We start from the raw sequence: 21,869 nt of genomic DNA on the forward strand, positions 1-21,869 counted from the left end.
ACATACCAGCTCGCATAATTTCATCAACCAGGAGAATGTTGGTGGCAATCACTGTGCTGAGGGAAAAGATGACAGGGTGAGTAAAGTTTACTAATCCACTCTTATCTTTCCCCCTCAGAAATCTTCAGCTACTAATGACACTTTGTTCTGCAATGATGTTGGTGTGAGATAAGACATAGCTATTATAAATACAAACATCACCCCTTGCATTATAATTTCAACTCATTTGCTGATAAAGTAGAAGCCTAATTTTATATTCCAGCAAAACTGAGCTCATTTTTAGCATATCATTTGATCTTTTTCCCACTATGCATGTGGTACTATTTCAGTAAATGTCCTTCTTTCCCTTCTCCCTCAAATAAACAGTAAGATTAACATTTCCCATAACTTACACTGATAGAACTAAAATCTAAAAGGGACTGTAAAATGACAGAAGCTAGTCTTAATAACTGGATACCATGCCTTTTCATACACTTAGCCATTTTCCACTGTAGCAGGCAAAAATAATAGAAAAATCTTAATGTTATCAATTATGTCCTTAAAAGTCTTTCTCTTTTTACTAATACAAACTTACCAAGAGTGAAGAAGTTGGTTTTTCACAAAATAATTATCCCAAACTCCTGCATCTGCTGCTACCATTGGCTCACCTGCAAAGGAAAAACAAACTATTTCAATACTACAATCTTGATATATTCTGTTAATATTGGCTGTATATTCTAACAATATTTAATATACCACCAAAATTACTATTATCAAGGTCACCAATGACCTCCATGGTGTCAAATCCAAAGGTCAATTCTCAGACCTCATCTATCAGCAGCACTTAACTAACACAGCTGATCATACCCTCCCAACCACTCTTTCTTCACTTGTCTTCCAGGACATCACACTTGCCTGTTTTTTTTCTTTTGCACTAGTGGTTCCTTTTCTGTCTACTTTGCTGGTTCTTCCTCTTCCTCCTGAGCTCTTAATGTTAGAGTACCCAAAGGCTCAGTCCTGCATTCTTCTCTCTCTACGCTCACTCCCTAGATGATCTCACCCAATCTTCTAGATTTAAAGCATATACACTCTGACGACTCTCAAGTTTTTATCTCCAAGCCGGACCACTTTCCTGAGCTTCAGACTTGTACATCCAACTGTCTATTTTAAAGTCTCCAGATACTTCAAACTTAACTTTGCCAAAACTCAATGCTGACCTCCGGCCACCACAACATGCTCTACCCACAGTCTTCTCCAATGCAGTTAATGGCAATTCCTTCCAGTTGTTCAGTTGACTACTCTCCACAGAGTAGCAAGAGTGATCCTTTTAAACATATTTAGACCATGTCACACCTCTGTTCAAAATTGCTCCCTATTCCACCACAGAAAAAGTCAAACTCTGTACACTGGCCCACACGCCCTCGCGTGATCTGACCTTCTATTACCTCTCTCATCTCCCTCCTCCTCGAGAACACCAGACAGTGGCTTTTCCACTAGCTGTTCCCTCTGCCTAGGACATTCTTTCCCTAGTTCCCACGTGGAACTTCCTAACTTTCGTTGATTTTGTTCAACAGATATTCTCAATGAGGCCTATCCTGACCACCCTCTTCCCATTGAAACCCCCTCCCCACACTCCTGTGCTAGCATTCACAATCATCCTTACACTGTCCCTTTATTTTTTTCACAGAATTTATTACCTTTAAAAATGTTAAAGGAACTTATTTATTAAGGTTATTATTTACTGCCTATCTTTCCCTGCTACAACATAAGCTCACAAGGGAAGGGTCTTTGTTTTGTTCTGTGTGAATCCCAAGTCAAATAACAAGCACTCAGTAACTATTTCTTAAGTGAATGAATACTTGCTTCTAAGAAGTTCAAAAGTAAAACAAAGGCACCCAAAATTTAAATATAAAAGTCATCCAGGGCTTCCCTGGTGGCGCAGTGGTTGAGAGTCCGCCTGCCGATGCAGGGGACGCGGGTTCGTGCCCCGGTCCGGGAAGGTCCCGCGTGCCGTGGAGCGGCTGGGCCCCTGAGCCATGGCCGCTGAGCCTGCGCGTCCGGAGACTGTGCTCCGCAACGGGAGAGGCCACAACAGTGAGAGGTCCGCATACCGCCAAAAAAAAAAAAAAAGCCATCCAAACCTCCACCCCCTTACTTAAGTTCTGGGTCACTGTAGTATAACCTCTTTTTTTATTAAGCAGCTGATTTTTCTTTACTTTCTTACCTGTATTCAAATCTATGCCAACAGGTTGTTTTGATTCTGAATGCTCAACCTGAACTTTCACTAGTGTTTCCTGCAGGTCATATCCAGAATTCTGAGCAAGAACCTTTAGGAATAAAAAATAATAATAAATATATGTATGGAATTCCTTCATATATATTTAAATATCAGATATAAAAAATAAGGCACTGCTCTCTCCAGTCTTATGAAAACACATCCATAATATAGTAATCATCTCCTTTTGAAGAATTCCATTCTTAATCTAAATCAAATTATTTCATGTACCTAGTAACTTTTATATTTAAACATTTTCCCTACGTACATCACACTAAATTCTGACGAAGACTAATTAGAGTTTCCCCACCCCACCCTGCTACATTAATTTCCCTGTTAGGGAACCGTGGACTGAAACCACCGTTTGCATAAGTTGTCTCACAACAGGAGGTCCTGATAAGGAACACTGAACTGACAAGGTGCCTCCAAAACCAACCAGAAGAATTTGGGAGGGGCCAAAAAGAGGGAGGAGACACCAGCCCATAATATGTCCTGACAACCTCCCAGAAATCCTCATGCTGGAATCCATCTTGACTGAGAGATGTGCACGCCCACCAGGAAGGTTCTTGAGTCGGGCCAAATATGGCACAAGCAAGATGATTGGCCAGAGACAACCTGGAAACCAACTCCAGCACCATAAAACCTGAGACTGCAAGCCACGAGGCAGAGCAGCTCTCCTGGGTTCCCTTACCCTGCTGTTCTCTGCTCGAGCACCCAAGTCTTTTGCTTTATCAGTATGTGTGTCTCCTCGGACAATTCATTTCCGAGTGTTAGACAAGGGTCCCCGAAGGGGTCCCTCTCGGTTAACACCTCCTTGCAAAAGATTTTTTTTTTAAACGGAAGGAAGTAGAATGGTATTCTTGTTTGCTTAGTCCCTCTAGCCACATGTTTTCTGGTTTTTCCTGGGCACTTGTTAAACCTGCCTATCTGCATTATATCTGTGCCCCTCATTCACATGAGGAGAGTTATGACCTGTGGCAACAGGGATGGAGATACCTGCACTCCAAGCGAGGTTTATTTCCAAGTGGTCCTAAACCAACAGCTGATGAGTGAAAAGGTACCACCAAATGTCTACCAGATTTACCAATATTTGTTAACTATAGGATCGTTAATGACTTTGCCTCTTCAGGGGAAGAAAAAAATGGATATCTAATGCACAAAGATTCAACAAATTATTAATAATTTTAAAGCAATTATCAGAGACTTTGCTAGCATTGTTAGTAATGTTTTAATTCATGGTAATAGTATATTTGAAAGAGTTCTCTGTGTTTCCAAGTAGTTCACAATCAGATTAAGGCAAAGGAAAAAAATGGTAGTTCTCTGTCCTTCTGTTGATACATGGAAAAAAACTGGTTTCTCTCCTTTTCTAGGAATTATAATGACAATGACAAATGCAAGCCTGAAGTTCTCACTTCCCATAATTTAAAGTGCTAATACTTTGGATACCACCAACATAATAAAGGTCTACTCAAAATCTAATTAAATTTTACGTTCTACACTTCTTCATTATGATTAATCATGAACCATTTTTGAAGGAAATTTTTGGAGTTACTTCAACTTTTGGAGCTCAGAGATGGAAGCAAAGTGATAATTGAGCCATTTCATGAAACTCCTACAAGAATTCAGAGCTGTTATCCTAAAAACTTCCCTGCTTTAGCTATATAATATCTTAAACAAAACTGTGTAGGGAAATACAAATACCTATCTTTCTACTCTACTGTTATACATAAAATGGGCAATTTAAAATTAATTAGACACCTTTTGTCTAAACAGTTGTTCTTTGGCCATTAGGATAGTTCTACCTTAGGGATAATGAGTAAAGCATCAGCAAAAGCTTGGACTCCAAGACAAGCTCTTCCTTTTATACTGTGCTTGTATGTAACTAGAGCTTCAGCTATTGCCACTTCAACTGCACCTGCTCCTGGAACCACACAACCTATTGGAGGGAAAAAAAGGATTGGCAAGACATACCACACAGAAGAAACAGAAAAAAGCAACTAGCTATTCATGTTCTATTATCTTGCCTGCCTCTAAAATGTATTTAAATATATACAGAAATAAAATAAGTTGCATAGCTCAGTGATCACTCAGATGTCTTATGAAGCATCCTGAAGTTATACACCATTAAACAATTAACATAGTACAGACAAGAGCTGGCTACAGTTTATTTCATTGTTTACAGAGTAGACATTTCTTCCACCATCATCCTTCTCCTTTATGACTATATTTAAAAGGTAGTTATTTATAATTTATGGTGGCAGGTAACTAATTATAACATCTGATTTGAAAAAAATGTTAGGCCAACGTAATTTGGCCATAGTTTTTGGTATGAAATTCTCAGGACTCAAGGAAGTATTTGCTTTCTGTACTGAAGCAGAAACCAAACTTTCTGAGAAAAAAAAAAAATTTTGGTGTTCTTATTATTCTAAGGCAAAAGCTCTAGTTAAACACGTCAATTTTCACATCAGGATATGACTCTTATACCTGCTGGTATGGCTCTATAAAGTTTTTGAATTTGCAAACTTTGAATCAGTAAACTTGGTTTGGAATCACCCATCTTTAAAACAAAACAACACAAAAAGAGTCTCTCCTTTTATTCCACATCATTTTTAAATTACTACCCCCTTTCTCGGCTTCACTGTACAATATAACTGCTCAAGAGAGTTATGTCTACCCACAAGGTAATTACATCCTCACCTCCCATTCACACTTTTTAAAAATTCCTTGTTAAATACTGAATACATACAAAAGAATATTTACATGTATAAGATATAAAGAATGTACAAATAAATGTACCCATGTACCTACCACCCAGCTTAAGAAACAGAAAATTACCAGTAGCTTTGAAAACTTCCCTGATCCCGTTCTCCTGTGAAAACAGAACATACCAAAATGTGTGGGATACTACTAAAGCAGTACCTGAAGAGAAATTTATATCACTAAACACCCATACTAGAAAAGCAGAAAGGTCTCAAACCAATGACCTCAGCCTCCATCTTAAGAAACTAGGAAAGGAAGAGCAAATGAAATTTAACGTAAGCAGAATAAAGAAGACAGTTAAGATCGGAGTAGAAATCAATGAAATAAAAATGACCAATGTCAGAAATGAAAACGGTGTAGAATCTGTCACTACAGATTCTACAGATATTAAAGGATAATAGGGGAATATTATGAACAATTTTATGCCAATAAATTTGAAAACTAAGATCAGGGATTGGCAAACTTTCTGCAAAAGGCCAGAAAATAAATATTTTAGGCTCTGTGGACCATACCATCTCTTTTGCAACTATCCAATTATGCTAGCATAGCACAAAGTCACAGACAATACATAACAAATGGGAGTAACTGTGTTCCAATATAACTTTATTTACCAAAAATAGGCAGCAAACCAGATTTAGCTCATGGGCAGTATGATCTTAACTTAGATGAAGTAGAAAAATTTCTTGAAAGACACAAAGTACTAAAGCTCACTCAAGAAAAATAAACAACCTGAATGATCCTGTATCTATGAAAGAGATTAAATTTGTAGTTTAAAATCTTCCCATGAAGAAAACTCCAGGTATAGAAAGCTTTACTGGTGAATTCCACCAAACATTTAAGGAAAAACTAACACCATTTCTATATAAGAATTCAACACTTTCAGAAAATTAAAGAGGAAAGAATACTTTCTGAGGCCAGCATTATTCTAAAAGCAAAAAAGATAAAGGCATTACAAAAATATATATATACAGACCAACACCCCATATGAATGTAGATGCAACAATTCTTAACAGAATTATAGCAAATTAAATCCAACAATATGGTAAAAAAAAAAAAAAAGACACAGCAAGCCACATTATTCAAATAGTCAAAAGGTGAAGAAACCCAAGTTTCCATCAACAGATGAACGGATAAATAAAATGTGGTACATATATACAACGGAATATTATTCAGCCTTAAAAAGGAAGGAAATTCTGTAACATGCTACAACATGGATGAACCCTGAAGATATTATGCTAAGTGAAATAAGCCAGTCATAAAAGGACAAATATTGTATGATTCATTCCTATAAAGTACATAGAATAGTCAGATTCGTAAAGACAGAATGTAGAATGGTGGTTTCCAGGGGCTGGGGGGAGAAGAGAATGGAGAGCTATTGTTTAATGGGTATAGAGTTTCAGTTTTTCAAGATGAAAAATGTTTGTGATGGATGGTGGTGAAGGTTGCACAATGTGAATGTACTTATGGCCACTGAACTGTACACGTAATGGTTTAAATGACAAAAAAAATCCAAAATTAAAAAAAAACATTTAATTATTTCTAAAACTTTAATCCATTTTTAAAAAGATAATACATCATAACTAAGTAAGGTTTATCCAAGAATGATTTGAAAATCAATGTAATTTAGTACATTAAGAAACTAAAAGAAAAACCATATAATCACCTCAACAGATGCAGAAAAAGCATTTGACAAAATCCAACACCTATTCTTTTTTTTTTCTTAAACATCTTTATTGGAGTATAATTCCTTTACAATGGTGTGTAGTTTCTGCTGTATAACAAAGTGAATCAGCTATACATAAACATATATCCCCATATCTCCTCCCTCTTGCATCTCCCTCCCATCCTCCCTAACCCACCCCTCTAGGTGGACACAAAGCACCGAGCTGATCTCCCTGTGCTATGCAGCTGCTTCCAACTAGCTATCTATTTTACATTTGGTAGTGCATATATGTTCATGCCACTCTCTTACCTCATCCCAGCTTACCCTTCCCCCTCCCCGTGTCCTCAAGGCCATTCTCTACTTCTGCGTGTTTATTCCTGTCCTGCCCCTAGGTTCTTCAGAACCATTTTTTTTTTTTAAGATTCCATATATGTATGTTAGAATATGGTATTTGGTTTTCTCTTTCTGACTTACTTCACTCTGCATGATAGTCTCTAGGTCCATCCACCTCACTACAAATAACTTAATTTCCTTTCTTTTTATGGCTGAGTAATATTCCATTGTATATATGAGCCACATCTTCTTTATCCATTCATCTGTCGATAGACACTTAGGTTGCTTCCATGTCCTGGCTATTGTAAATAGAGCTGCCATGAACATTGGGGTACATTACTCTTTTTGAATTATGGTTTTCTCTGGGTATATGCCCAGTAGTGGGATTGCTGGGTCACATGGTAGTTCTAGTTTTAGTTTTTTAAGGAACCTCCATACTGTTCTCCATAGTGGCTGTATCAATTTACATTCCCACCAACAGTGCAAGAGGGTGCCCTTTTCTCCACACCCTCTCCAGCATTTATGTTTCTAGATTTTTTGATGATGGCCATTCTGACCGGTGTGAGGTGATACCTCATTGTAGTTTTTTTTTGGTTTTTTTGTGGGGTTTTTTTTGTGGTATGCGGGCCTCTCACTGTTGTGGCCTCTCCCGCCATGGAGCACAGGCTCCAGACGCGCAGGCCCAGTGGCCATGGCCCACGGGCCCAGCCGTTCCGCGGTATGTGGGATTCTCCTGGACAGGGGCGCGAACCCGCGTCCCCTGCATCGGCAGGCGGACTGCCAACTACTGCGCCACCAGGGAAGCCCCCTCATTGTAGTTTTGATTCACATTTCTCTAATGATTAGTGATGTTCAGCATCCTTTCATGTGTTTGTTGGCAATCTGTATATCTTCTTTAAAGAAATGTCTATTTAGGTCTTCTGCCCATTTTTGGATTGGCCAACACCTATTCTTGATAAAGATTCTCAGCAATAAAAGAGAACTTCCTCAACTTGATAGCAGATGTCTATGAAAAACCTACAACTAGTATCACACATAGTGGAAAAAGACTGAATGTTTTCTCCCTAAGATCAGGAAAAAGGAAAGGATGCCTACTCTCACCATTTCTATTCAACATTGTATTGAAGGTTTTAGCCCATGAAATAAGGGGTAAAAAGAAATAAAATATATCCATATTGGAAAGAAAGAAGTAAAACTGTCTCCATTAACAAGACAACATTATCATTTATATAGAAAATTCAATGAAATCTATAAGAAAGCTACTAAAATAAGTGAGTTTAGCAAGGTTGCAGAGTTCAAGATCAATATACAAAAATCAACTGTATTTTTATATATTAACTAACAATCAGAAATTGAAATCTTAAAAATACTATGTACAGTAGGATCAAAATACATGAAACACATAAGGATAAATCTGAAAAAAAAGTTGTGAAATACTTAGTATACTCACATACTAAAAAGTATAAAATATTGCTGAGATAATTCAAGAAGGTCCAAATAAACAGAAAGATGTACCATGACTCAATATTGTTAAAATATCAATTATTCCCAAACTTATCCATAGATTCAGTGAAATTCCAGCCAAAATCCCAGCAGTTTTTTGGTAGGAATTGACAAGCTGATTCTAAAATTGATATGAAATGCAAAACATTTAAAATAATCAAAACAACTTGGAAAAGAACAAAATGGGAGGATTAACACTACAGATTTCAAGACTTATTATAAAGTTACTATAAACAAGGTAGAATGACATTAACACTGAGATAAACAGATTGATGAAATATAGAACCCAGAAACAGAACCACACAAATGTGGACAACTAACTGATTTTCAACAAAAATACAAAGGCAACTAAGTAAAAGGATAGTCTTTTCATCAAATAGAGCTGAAACAATTTGATACCTATACACGAAAAAACAAACTTAGATCCATACTTTGCAGCATATACAAAAATTAACTTAAAATGAATCACAGACCTAAATATAAAACCTAAGACTATAGCACTTCTAAAAGAAAACATAAAAGAAAAATTTTGTGATCCTGGGTTAGGTAAAGATTTTTTTAGATACCACCCAAAAGCATAATCCATGAAAGAAAAAATTGATAAATTATACTTCATTGAAATTAAGAATTCCTCTTTGAAAGGCACTGTTATGAGAATAACAGAACAAACTACAGAGTAGCAGAAAATGTCTGCAAATCATACATCTGAAAAGGTATTTGTATCCAGAATATACAAAGAACTCTCAAACTCAACAATAAGAAAACAACCCAATTTTTAAAAGTGCACGGGCTTCCCTGGTGGCGCAGTGGTTGAGAGTCCGCCTGCCGATGCAGGGGACGTGGGTTCGTGCCCTGGTCTGGGAAGATCCCACATGCCGCGGAGCGGCTGAGCCCGTGAGCCATGACCACTGAGCCTGCGCGTCCGGAGCCTGTGCTCCGCAACGGGAGAGACCACAACAGTGAGAGGCCCGAGTACAGCAAAAAAAAAAAAAAAAAAAGTGCAAAAGATTTGAACAGAAACTTCACCAAAGATATGTAGATAGCAAATAAGCACGTGAAAAGATGCTCAATATCAATGATCATTAAGAAAATCCAAATTAAAGTCACAATTTGGTTTTTTAAATTTTAGAATGGCTAAAATTAACATGAATGACCATATCCAGTGTTAGTGAGGATGCAGAACAACTGGAGTGTTCATAAATGGCTGGTAGGAATGTAAAATGGTACATGGCAAAACAGTTCAGCAGCTTCTAAAAAGTTAAACATGTACCTTCCATAGTACTGCATTCCTAAGCATCTACCCAAGAGAAATGAAAGAATAGATCCATATGAAGAATTGTACACGAATGTTCATTGCAACTTTATTTGCAATAGCCAAGAACTGTAAACAACCAAATGTGCATCAATAGGTGAATCTGATTAAATAAATTGCAGTATATTCATATAATGGAATACTATCTAGCAATAAAATGAATGAACTACTGATTAATAACATCAATTAACTTAAAAATAATTATGGTGAGTAAAAGAAGCCAAACAAAAAAACTACATATTGTATTATTCCATTCATATAAGATTCTAGAAAATGCAAACTAATCTATAGCAACAGAAAGCTGACTGAAGGTTGCCTGAAGGTAGGGTGACACAGTGAGACGAGGCAGGAAGGATTACCATGGGGGAATGAGGTAACTTTTTGGGGTGATAAATATGTTCATTATCTTTAATGAGGGGATAGTTTCATGGCTTTAAATGTGTGTAGTAGTTCATTATATGTCAATTTTACCTTGATAAATTATTTCTTAAAAAACTAAGAGGTTAAAGTGATTTAAAAAATAGTCCCTTTTTCTTTGTATCTTAAATTCTAAGAATCAGGTTGAACTACCAACGGCTTCATGCCTGAATCATATACGTTTATCTTCTTGAAAAAAATGTTACTAGCTTTTATCAAAAGTGACTACAAGAAGGAGGGTCTTATATCAAGCCCCATATTTTTTCAATTTAGAAACTGCTCTGTTTTCTCCTTTTCAATAATGAAACCTATATAGCTAACTGTATCTCTTTATGTTCTGGCAGTTTAAATATTATACTATTACATTTGCTATATTCATATTCTTTTTTCCTAGGTTCTAATTTTCCATTTCAGCTTCTATTTTACCATTATTTCACATCTACATTTTTGCTTATCAGACAAATCTGAGGTATTGTTTATTATAGAGTTTATTACTCTATTTTTTGAGATACAATTCACATACCATAAAATTCAGCCTTTTAAAGTATACTTTTCAGGGCTTCCCTGATGGTGCAGTGGTTGAGAGTCCGCCTGCCGATGCAGGGGACATGGGTTCGTGCCCCGGTCCGGGAAGATCCCACGTGCCACGGAGTGGCTGGGCCCGTGAGCCATGGCTGCTGAGCCTGCGCGTCTGGAGCCTGTGCTCCGCAACGGGAGAGGCCACAACAGTGAGAGGCCTGAGTACAGCAAAAAAAAAAAAAAAAACAAGGATAAATTATGTGGCTCAAACATGTGACACAGCTGATCAAGTAATGAAAGGTAGGCACACAATGAGTTTCTTAGGAACAGTTGTTCAAAATAATTACATGGAACAACTAAAAATTGTTAACCTAAATGTCCAACAATAGGGCACTGTTCAACAGATAATGACTCAACTATGTGTTAGTCATGAAAACCATGTAATAACATGGAAAAATATTTACGGGGTAGCTAAGAAGCAGAGAATGACAAATTACATATGAAGCACGATTATAACTATTCTGTTAAAAAATAAGCACCTTGGGGGACTTCCCTGGTGGCGCAGTGGTTAAAAATACGCCTGCCAATGCAGGGAACATGGGTTTGATCCCTGGCCCAGGAAGAGCCCACATGCCGTGGAGTAACTAAGCCTGTGTGCCACAACTACTGAGCCTGTGCTCTAGAGCCCACGAGCCACAGCTACTGAGCCTGCATGCCACAACTACTGAAGCCTGCACACCTAGAGCCTGTGCTCTGCAACAAGAGAAGCCACCTCAATGAGAAGCCCGCCCACTGCAACAAAGAGTACTCGCCGCAACTAGAGAAATCTTGCGCACAGCAACGAAGACCCAATGCAGCCAAAAATTAATTAATCAATTATTTTTAAAAAGCACCTTGGCATTGAAAAGGAAAAATGGAAGGAAACTAAGAGTAGGGTTATGCTTGGGTGGTGGGGGGGGGTTTCCTATTTTCCAAGTGATCTTTCAAGAGAAAATATTTTTATAACTTTTAAAAATTCATTTACACCCAATTAGGAAATGCATTTCTACTTATGAATCTTTTATAACCAATATTTGTTACACATTCATGTAAAGAAATAATTTTTAAAATAGTTAAGCATAATTATAGGGAATTTTTCAAAATTTTCATCTAACTAGATTACTCCAACTCCTAACTGAATGTGAAGATACTTTATTTAGGAAGAAAAAAACAAACTATATGTTCAATATTCTTCACTCTTCCAGTCTTCTTCACTCTTCCCCTTCTTCTCACTCTCAGCAAATGATCTTGCTTCTTTGAGAAAATAAAAACACTGTCCCATCACTACCTCTACCAATCTACCTGCACTTGAACCTGAATCTCCTATGACTAGGAATGAATTGCCCATGCTCCTCGCTAAGGTTAACCCCTCTGCTTGTGTACTGTATCCCATTTCCCCTCTCTGCTCCTGCAACTGTCCCCTCTTCCCTCACATCAACTGTTCCTGCCTACAGGAGCATCCTCATCAGGGAACAAACTTGTCATAGTAATGCCCATCTTTAAAACAAAAAATTCTCCTTCAACCCCATTCCCATATTCCCTTCTAGCTACTGCCCCACTTATCTGCTCCCCTTTAGAGCTAAACTCCTCTGAATTGTCTACATTTGCATCCTCACTTCTTCCCTAACCATTCTCTCTTGAGCCCACCTTCAATCTGACTTTCACACTCATCCCTTTATTGAATCAGCTTTCATTAAAGCCACCAAAAAACTAAACGTTCTCCAAATCTAATGGTCAATTCTCAGTTCACAACTTGCTCATCAAACTGTCAACTGCATATGACATAGCAGATTATTCTCTCTTTCTTGAAACACTTTCTTCTCTTACCTTCTGGGACACTATTCTCCTTTGGCTTTCCTCCTACCTCACTGACCACCCCTTTTCAGTCTTCTCTGCTCAGTCCTCCCTATCTTCCCAATTTCTAAACACTGGAGTTTTCAGGGCTCAGTCTTTAAACTTCCTCTTCTATCTATATCACTTCCCAGATGATCTTATTAACTCTCATAGGGACTTCCCTGGAAATCCAGTGGTTAAGACTCTGTGCTCCTAGTGCAGGGGGCACGGGTTCAATCCCTGGTCAGGGAACTAAGATCCCACATGCAGCACGGCGCAGCCAAAAAAAATTAAAAAATAAATTAAAAACTCTCATAGCTTTAAGTCATCCACACACTGATGACTCCCAAATAAATATTTCCAGTCCAGACCTCAATCCTGAACTCCTGACACCTCTCCAAATTCTTACACAACATGTCCACATGGACATCTAATCGGCATCGAAAACATAACATTCCCCAAGCTAAACTCTTGATTTATTTCCCCAAACCTGCTCTTCCCAGTCTTCTCCATCCCAAGAAATGGCATCTCTGCTTTTCCAGCTGCTCATGCAAAAACCCAAGAGACATCCTTGAATCATCTGTTTCTGTCACATTCTATGTGGAACATCAACAAATCCTACTGCTCCTTCTTTCTAAGTATACCCTGATCCAAATCTTTTTTCTTTTCTCACCTATATTACAACAGATTCCTAACCAGTCTCCTGCTTCTGTCCTTGCACCTCCCACCCTGCTCCGCAGTGTACTCCCCACACAACAACCACGGAGATCCTTCTGAAATATAAACCAAGTACTTGTTGCCCTCAGCAATGGTAAGGTAATTTGGACCAACCCTACTACCAAAAGCAACTAAAAATGCTGGATTAAAAACAAAACAGGGCTTCCCTGGTGGCGCAGTGGTTGAGAGTCCACCTGCCGATGCAGGGGACACGGGTTCGTGCCCCGGTCCGGGAAGATCCCACGTGCCGCGGAGCGGCTGGGCCCGTAAGCTATGGCCTGTAAGCCTGCGCATCCGGAGCCTGTGCTCCACAACGGGAGAGGCCACAACAGTGAGAGGCCCTCGTATCGCAAAAAAAGAAAAAAAAAAAAAAAAACCCTTAAAAACTCTGCAGAGCCATAAAACAGTAAAGAGCTACAAAAGTTTTCTTTCCAAAACTGAAAACAAAACAGGAACTCCAAGAGGTAAGTAGATAACTGTAACCACTCACCCTAAAGTCATCTGACAATTCAGACAAATCTGAATTTTGACCTCATAATGAGAGGGGGACAGAATTTAAAAAGCTCAAGCCTCATCCAAAGTAGAGAGTAAAACAGTAAGACCCTCTTCACATTAAACTAGAACCTCAAAGGCTACATACTCAGGGTACAAACCAGCAGCCCTCACATGGACTTGCAGTTAGAATTCACAACTGGTTATTCAAAAAAAACCTCAAGCTGTGGATTTAGTTTAAAGTTGTCCCTGGGCAGGGCTTCCCTGGTGGCACAGTGGTTAAGAATCTGCCTGCCAATGCAGGACACACGGGTTTGAGCCCTGGCCCGGGAAGATCCCACATGCCGCAGAGCAACTAAGCCCGTGCGCCCCAACTACCGAGCCTGTGCTCTAGAGCCCATGAGCCACAACTACTGATCCCGTGTGCCACAACAACTGGAGTCCGTGTGCCTAGAGCCCGTGCTCCACAACAAGAGAAGCCACCACGAGAAGCCCATGCACTGCAATGAAGAGTAGCCCCCGCTCGCCCCAACTAGAGAAAGCCTGCACACAGCAACAAAGATCCAACACAGCCAAAAATAAATTAATTAATTTTAAAAATAAATAAAATAAACACCAGAAGTAGACAAGACAAAACTTTAAATATTGTAATTATCAAACTGAACTATATGTTTAAGGAAATGAAAGGTAAGTTTGAAAAGAGTTCCCTCCTGCAGAGGGAACAGGAAACCATAAAAAGTGACAAGGCAGATTTAAGAACTTCTAAAAATAAGTAAAGACACCTATACATACACACACACATATATTAAAAATAAAGTATTTACAGATGAAATATAACATCTGAATTGGCTTCAAAATAATCCAGATTTGGGCAGGGGGAAGGAAAGAGGAGTATATACGGGGGATATAAGACTGGCCATATACTGAAAATTGATAAAGATGAGTGGCAGATATGTGGGAGTTCATTCACTATTCTATTCTACTCTTATATATGGTTAGAGTTTTCCATAATAGAATGTTTAAAATGAGTTAAGTCCAAAGTCAACAAGGTGCTACTCACTCTCAGGACATACATACTCAGACAATGTTATAATTGTCTTACCTCTCTGATCTCACCTTCTACTACTTTTTCCTCTTCCTCTGCTCCAGGCACACTGGAACACCCCAGCACACTTCTGCCTCGGGGCTTCTTCCACCCTTATTCCCTCTGCTTAGAACACTCTTCTTCCAGATATGCACATGGCTAGCACTAGAGACCCATTTAGCTCTCTAGTTTACTTTCTCATCACGATGATCTTCCCTTACTACCCTAAAATCATGCACATGCTCACATATACAGCTGCTCTAGCCTCTTCACAGCACTTATTAGCATTATTTGTCCACCATCTCTTTCAACTAGAAATGTAAGATTCTTAAAAAAAGAAATTCTGTTTTGTTTACTCTTCATTCCTAACACCTAAAACAGTGAATGGCTCCTGGTAAGTATCCAATTAATATATGCTGAATAAATAGACTGATGATGAATAGAAGTAACTAATGAAATCAGTGAAAGAATATCTGAAGATAACCAAGTATTCTAGAATCTATGTACTGTTAAAGTTTACATCATTTACTTTGTATCTGTTTCTGATTTATGCTTCATCTCCATGATTTCTACCATGAGGAGATCAATAGGATAACCCGGTCTTCTAATAGCCAAAACAGAATCCACCACAGCCTGGAAGAGAAATGAATGAGAACAGTAAATTATTTGGTCTACTAAAAGAAACCACTGGCCCTAGTAATCTATCACCAGACTAAGCAGATAAAGTGTTTCAGGCTCCAAAATACAAGGCAAGGTCAGAAAGTGTCACTCTGTCATGGATACAAATGATAACCAGTGCCAATGGATAGTTTAGAGCCTACAGGGACTTCAGAGGTTATCAGGTCCAATCCCCTTATTTTACAGAGAAGGAAACTAAGGTGAGACTTTAAGAAGTTATGGTCTTAAAACAAGATCTAACAGGTAGTAGCAGAGTCAGGACTAGAAATCAAGTCTCTTTAACTGCCAAGCCTACTATACAAACACTACTCAAACTTTTCCACCAAAGGACACCTTAATGGAAAAGAAGGAAATGAAATCTAAGGAAAGAGTTCAAATTTGCTGGCTCTAACAACATGAAATTTTTAAGTCTTATGTTTTACCATGAAACTTTTCTACATCATGCCATAATATATACATGTTTGTTTTTTGTTGTTTTTTAATTTTCATTGGGGTACAGTTGATTTACAGTGTTCTGTTAGTTATACATGTTTGTTTCAATGTGAAAATAATGCTTTTCCTCCATAGTAAAGTAAAATTGACACTCCAGAAAGACATGTCTCATTTATTCTGCTAAATATCCCCAGGGATATGCAATTTGAGAAGCACAGCACCACACAGCCTATTGCTTAGCTCAGAAAGTAATATGAAAATAACTGACTACAGAAATTAAGTGTTATAGTATAATCATCCTCAAATAAAATAGAAGCAAAAAAATCTATATCTTAGAAAAGTTTACTGAGGTAACATGATTTTTGGTTTTGATGACTAATGGGGAATAATGACAAACCATTGGAAAATGAGAGCATTAGTGTTTCTATAACTCCAAAAGGGAATGGAGGCCCTAATCAGATAGCTTGAAGATTCTGGGCCACGTGATATATGTACTTTAACAGCAGAAAACACAGCAGAGTCTTTATTTAGACTGCTCAGCAAGAAAATGTCTTAATTTCTTAATCTTAATCTGATTTCCCAAGTAGGTTTTCCTATTGGTAAGAATTGACCAGAAACAACTCAGGTGTTTCAGTATTTATATTTCTCAAGGTAAATTAGTAAGACAGAATTCTGATTTCTATGTCAATGTCTTGTGAATTTGGTTGTTATGAACTCATCATTCCTGATAAACTAATATACTCAAGTTTCAAAAAATGCAAAGCTGAGGAACAATGATGATATCATCAAACTACAGCTACCTGATAAAAGCCTTCCCAAAATACCCAACTTTGTCCTGATATTATATATATATATATTCTACCTTTAGAAGTAAACAAGTATACACTTCCCAGATGTGAATATTATCTATCAGATCAGTCATGCTCATTAAAGTGGTAACCTTGGGCTTCCCTGGTGGCGCAGTGGTTGAGAGCCCGCCTGCCGACGCAGGGGATATGGGTTTGTGCCCCGGTCTGGGAGGATCCCACACGCCGCCGAGCGGCTGGGCCCGTGAGCCATGGCCGCTGAGCCTGCGCGTCCGGAGCCTGTGCTCTGCAATGCGAGAGGCCACAACAGTGAGAGGCCTGCGTACCGCAAAAAAAAAAAAAAAAAGGTAACCTTAACTACAAGACACACTGCCAAAACAACGTCCCCAACCTCACATAATAATAAATAAATATAAATATATTTATTATTATTATTTTATATTAAATATAAATAATAAATAAATAATAAATATGGACCTCTAGGTTTAGGAGACCAGTGTGCATCACCCCAACAGCTTCCACAGGCGGTGATCCATAGGCAGCCAAGTCCCTCCCAACTTTCAAGTTAACTTAAAAGAAGGCTTAATATGACACTTTTGAAAAATTACACGTACTGTTCTGACCAATCAAATCTACTCTGTAAATAAGCCTATAAATATCTGTCTTCTATATTTTGTTGTATGTTCAAAAGAACCACATGCCATAGCTAGCTGATTATCTTATAGGAAAAAGAAAAATACCACCATGTGTTAGGCTGTACTCATTCTGCAAAAGTTTAACCACATACCTCTGTTAACACATAAGCCAGCTGAGGATGAACTTTAGTTTGTAGAGATGTTCTAGCCACATCTAAGAGGATTTCTCTTTTCATCTCTTTTTTAATTTTAACTTGTTCCAAAACTTCAAGTGCCTTTATTTTTGCAACTTCAAATCCTTCAGCTATTATTCTAGGGTGCAGGCCCTAATACATCAACATAAAACTGTAAATTATAAAGTAAGTTATCCAAAGTAAAAGTAACTATCCTTTCCTACTAATAGGTATGTCCAAAAAAATTAATTACCTATATCAATGCCACTAAATATAAGTGTATGTATGTAATTTGTAATCTTTCAGCGCTTCATATTTCAAACAATCTCAAACTTACAGAAAAACTGTTTACAATTTACAACAGTAGAAAAAAACTACAAAAGTTCTTTTTATGTCTGAAAACTGTAACACACTGTTGTGTAGTGCTCTTCTGAATGGGCACAGAAGAGAAGACTCCCTGTAATGTAGAGGAAAAGAACCAGCATTGTTTGGAGAAAAACGACAGATAGGCAGCACCTTCACCAAATGTTCAAAGTTAACATCATAGAACGGGACAAACACACACCATGTGCCTCCAGATATGCTGCATTAAGACCAATACAGCATTTCCATGGCACTCCTGCCAAAAGTTCATAACCTGAGTCTGATAATGAGGAAACAGACACATCCAAACTGAGGGACTTTCTTAAAAAAAAAAAACAGCCTATTCTCTAAAAGTAGTAATGTCAGCAATGTCATGAAACACAAAAGATGGCTCGAGAACTATTCCAGCTTAAAGAAGACTAAAGGGGTATGACAACTGAATGGGACAAGTGACGAAATTTGAATAAAACCTGCAAATTAGATAAAAGTACTTATCAATGTGCTAATACTAATTTCCTGTTTCGATCACTATACTGTGGTTATATATGAGAATTCCCTGGTTTAAGAAACATACACTGAAATATTTAGATCATCACGTCTGCAACTTATTCTTATACCATTAGAAAAAAATATGTATATTACTATATATATACACATTCCATATATATATATATATATATATTCATGAAAGAGAGAGAAATGTTATTCTTTGGAATATTCTTGCAACTTTTCTGTAGGTCTGACATTATAACAAAATTTTTTTTGAAAAAACGCTATTGTTTATTCTGAAAAATAATACATAAACTTATTGAAAGCTGGAACTAGTTCTAATTTATTCCCTTCCTCCATTCCTTTATGTCAGTCCTATAATAACTTTCAAAAGTTGACATTTATTGAGCATTTGTACCAGGCACTATTCTAAAGGATTTACATGTATTATTTTAGTCCTCTCAACACTATGAAGTGGGTGTTTTTATCATTCCTGTTTCACAGATGAGGAAATTTAGGCTTAAAGGCTTAGATCACCAGGCTAATAAGAGCCAGAGCCAGGATTTAAACCCAAAAGGCCTGACGCCAGAGCCTGTGTTATTAACCATCTTCAAAACATTTCCTCAGCCTAGGACCTCACAACTTCTCACCTAGACTACTAGGAAAACCTTCAGTCTTGACTCCCTTAAAACTGTCCCCCAAATATTTAAAATGCCAATCTGACCATATCACTCATTCATATGTCAGTATGAACATTCTTCTTGGTTAGTATATTACATGCCTATTCACTACTGTCCGCATCACTTTAAACTCCACCAACACCAGACTGCTTGTAGCTCTGCACACACACCAGTTTGCTTCTTTTCTCTGTGCCTTTGCTCATGTTTTTCCTTCTGCCTGGAATGCTATTCTCCACACCCCTCACTCTTTCATCAGGTTCACTCCTCACCCCTCACTCTTTCATCAGGCTCAGTCCTTCTAATCCTAAAGATTCAGCCCAGGCCTATTTCCTCCAGAAAGTGCTTCCTGACTACCTCAGGCTAGTTTAGGATACCCCTCCATCCTCAGTGTTTCTATCCCATCCTGTGCCTAGCTCTGTCACTGCACTGTCACACAGTTTCATAACTATGTCAGTGTCTGTCGGCATCTCCCCTCCCCTAATTTCTTCCTTCCTAGCCCAACCCTAATTTTGTTTAGGTATCTCTCTTCCTCAGTGCTTCAGAGGAAGCTGACCCTATCCCTAGCTCAAGGGGCGGATCCTAATTAGATTAAGTCAATTTCCCAAAAAACTGTCACTGGTTTGGGATGGAATAAAACCAATGTCGGCCCAATCATATAAAGGAAGGACTTTTATTCTATGGCTGGGTGAATGGTTTTCTCTTGCCCTCTCCTGCTGAGTGTTAGTAAGGAGAAGAGGCAGCCCTGATTTCTTCTGACAGTCTTTCATCCAGGATGGGAATAAGCCTATGATGAAACAGCATTACAAGTGGAAGAGCTAAGAGACAGAAAGGATCTGGGTACTTGATGACTGAATGAATTTGTTAATCAACTAACCCTAGAAGCCTGTTTTATTGCTATATTTCCTGTTACGGGAGATAATTTTTTTGTTGTTTAAGTGACTTTTAGTCAAGTTTCCACTGCTTACAGCTAAAAGCATCTTGAGATAAGTTGCAGGTACTGAATTAATAGACAGATCCCAATACTAAATGAAACACAAAGTGATCCTTTTAGCACTTCGAAAGGACAGGTTATGCTTTGCTAAAATGGTCCTTGAAAGAGCAAAACTCCAACTGCTTAATTAGAAAAGACAGATAAGTAACGCAAAGAAAACACTACAAATTGAACAAAAGCATGGAGGTAGAAATGTATGTAATGATTTCAGAGGCCAGTGAATGACGGAGTCTGGCTAGAGGAGACTGTTTATAAAGGGAAATAAAACTAGAAAAGTAGGTAAATTCACAATGTGGAAAACCTTCATTAATTTTTCTCTAGTTATTTTTTAAAAGGTGCATAATTTGGTTTCAACTTTCTCAGTGATGTTTTCTTTCTTAGGCCATTAGTCATGGGTACATGGCTAATTTTTTAACTTTTATATATATTTCAAATATTTCATTTTTTAAAAAGGTATATAATTTCAATAAAAGGCATTATTTTAACTAAAAATTTCATTATTATTTCCATTTATAATTGTCCAAAAACATCTTGATGAAAATTAACTTTTTCCCTCTAAAATTAAACCATTTTACTAGCAAAAAAACAAATAACTTTTTATTCAAAATAAAGTACCACATGAATGTGCGTTCTATGAAATTCTAATACCTCAGAAATGTAAAGATCAGCTTGTTTTAGTAACTCTCCGATAATTAGGACATTTGAAGTAGTACCATCTCCTGTAATGTCATCCTGGGCTGTTGCTACTTTTGCTATCAAGGAAGCTGTTGGGTGTTGAATTTGTTGAAAAAAGCAAGCAAAAGATTAAAAAAGAGAGAGAATGAGATAAAGAAATAGTCCACCAAAAACAAGATAACCTAAGGGTCAACAGTAAAATTAAGAAATGAAATAAGCTTCATTCTATAAGTTCACAAGTTTTATATTATCATACATAATAAATGTCAAAACGAAAAGTTAAAACCTGAGAACTAATGAGGTTTGAACATTTTATAAAAGAGTCTCTGCTTCGAATGCAATGACATTTCCAAAATAAGATTAAATCCTTCAATCTTGAAGATGAATGTATGTACTAAACTTGCAAAGGATTTTTTTCCCATGATTACAAAGAACGTAAGTGCATTGACTTTAAAAAATGTAACTAATTTGGAAGTATCCCTAAGTTATTATTTGCACTACACAAAGATCTGAAAACAGCCAATAGACTTTTTTTTTTCCTAAGGTTTAAACAAACAAGCATATCTCATGACTGCAGTATTTAGCTGACGGCCTTGGTTTAAGGATATACAAATTGTACTATGTTCTCAGCTAAGGCTAATTAAGGTTTATTAAGTCAGCAACATCAGCTCACCATCTCATGGAGCAGTACATTGCCATCTTTGGTGAGTTTCATGTCTCCTGCACCAGAAACAAGCCTGTTCAGAAAACAGTGGTTATAAACTTCATACAGCAAGAGCCAAACAAGACACTCCCAGTGTTAGCCACTCCACTATCCTTAATATAAGTAACTGGGTGTGGAAAACTTCCATTATACCATGGGGGATACCACAGTAACTACCACAGAATCACTTCTCCCCAGATGGACTGCTATGGTGATTTCATTCCAAACAGCACATTTACAAGTTTAAGGACAAGAGCAGTCCATGAGTTATGAACAGTGGCTTGGTACCTGGAAGAGTACTTGGAAGTCTACAAACCA

General features: G+C 37.7%; 1 non-coding gene across 1 annotated transcript in view; it reads right to left on the reverse strand.

The window, feature by feature from the left end:
* Window positions 1–614: 614 nt before the first annotated feature.
* The window catches only part of LOC101330790 (uncharacterized), a 41,260-nt gene continuing 20,005 nt past the window's right edge, over window positions 615–21,869 (reverse strand). The window contains exons 3-4 of the transcript XR_012328722.1: window positions 2,204–2,306; window positions 615–647 (exon numbers count right to left, since the gene is read on the reverse strand). This is a non-coding gene — a transcript (uncharacterized protein). The remainder of the gene's footprint in view (window positions 648–2,203; window positions 2,307–21,869) is intronic.

This window comes from Tursiops truncatus, chromosome 20 (genome assembly GCF_011762595.2).
Source record: "Tursiops truncatus isolate mTurTru1 chromosome 20, mTurTru1.mat.Y, whole genome shotgun sequence".
NCBI classification, from domain to species: Eukaryota; Metazoa; Chordata; class Mammalia; order Artiodactyla; family Delphinidae; genus Tursiops; species Tursiops truncatus.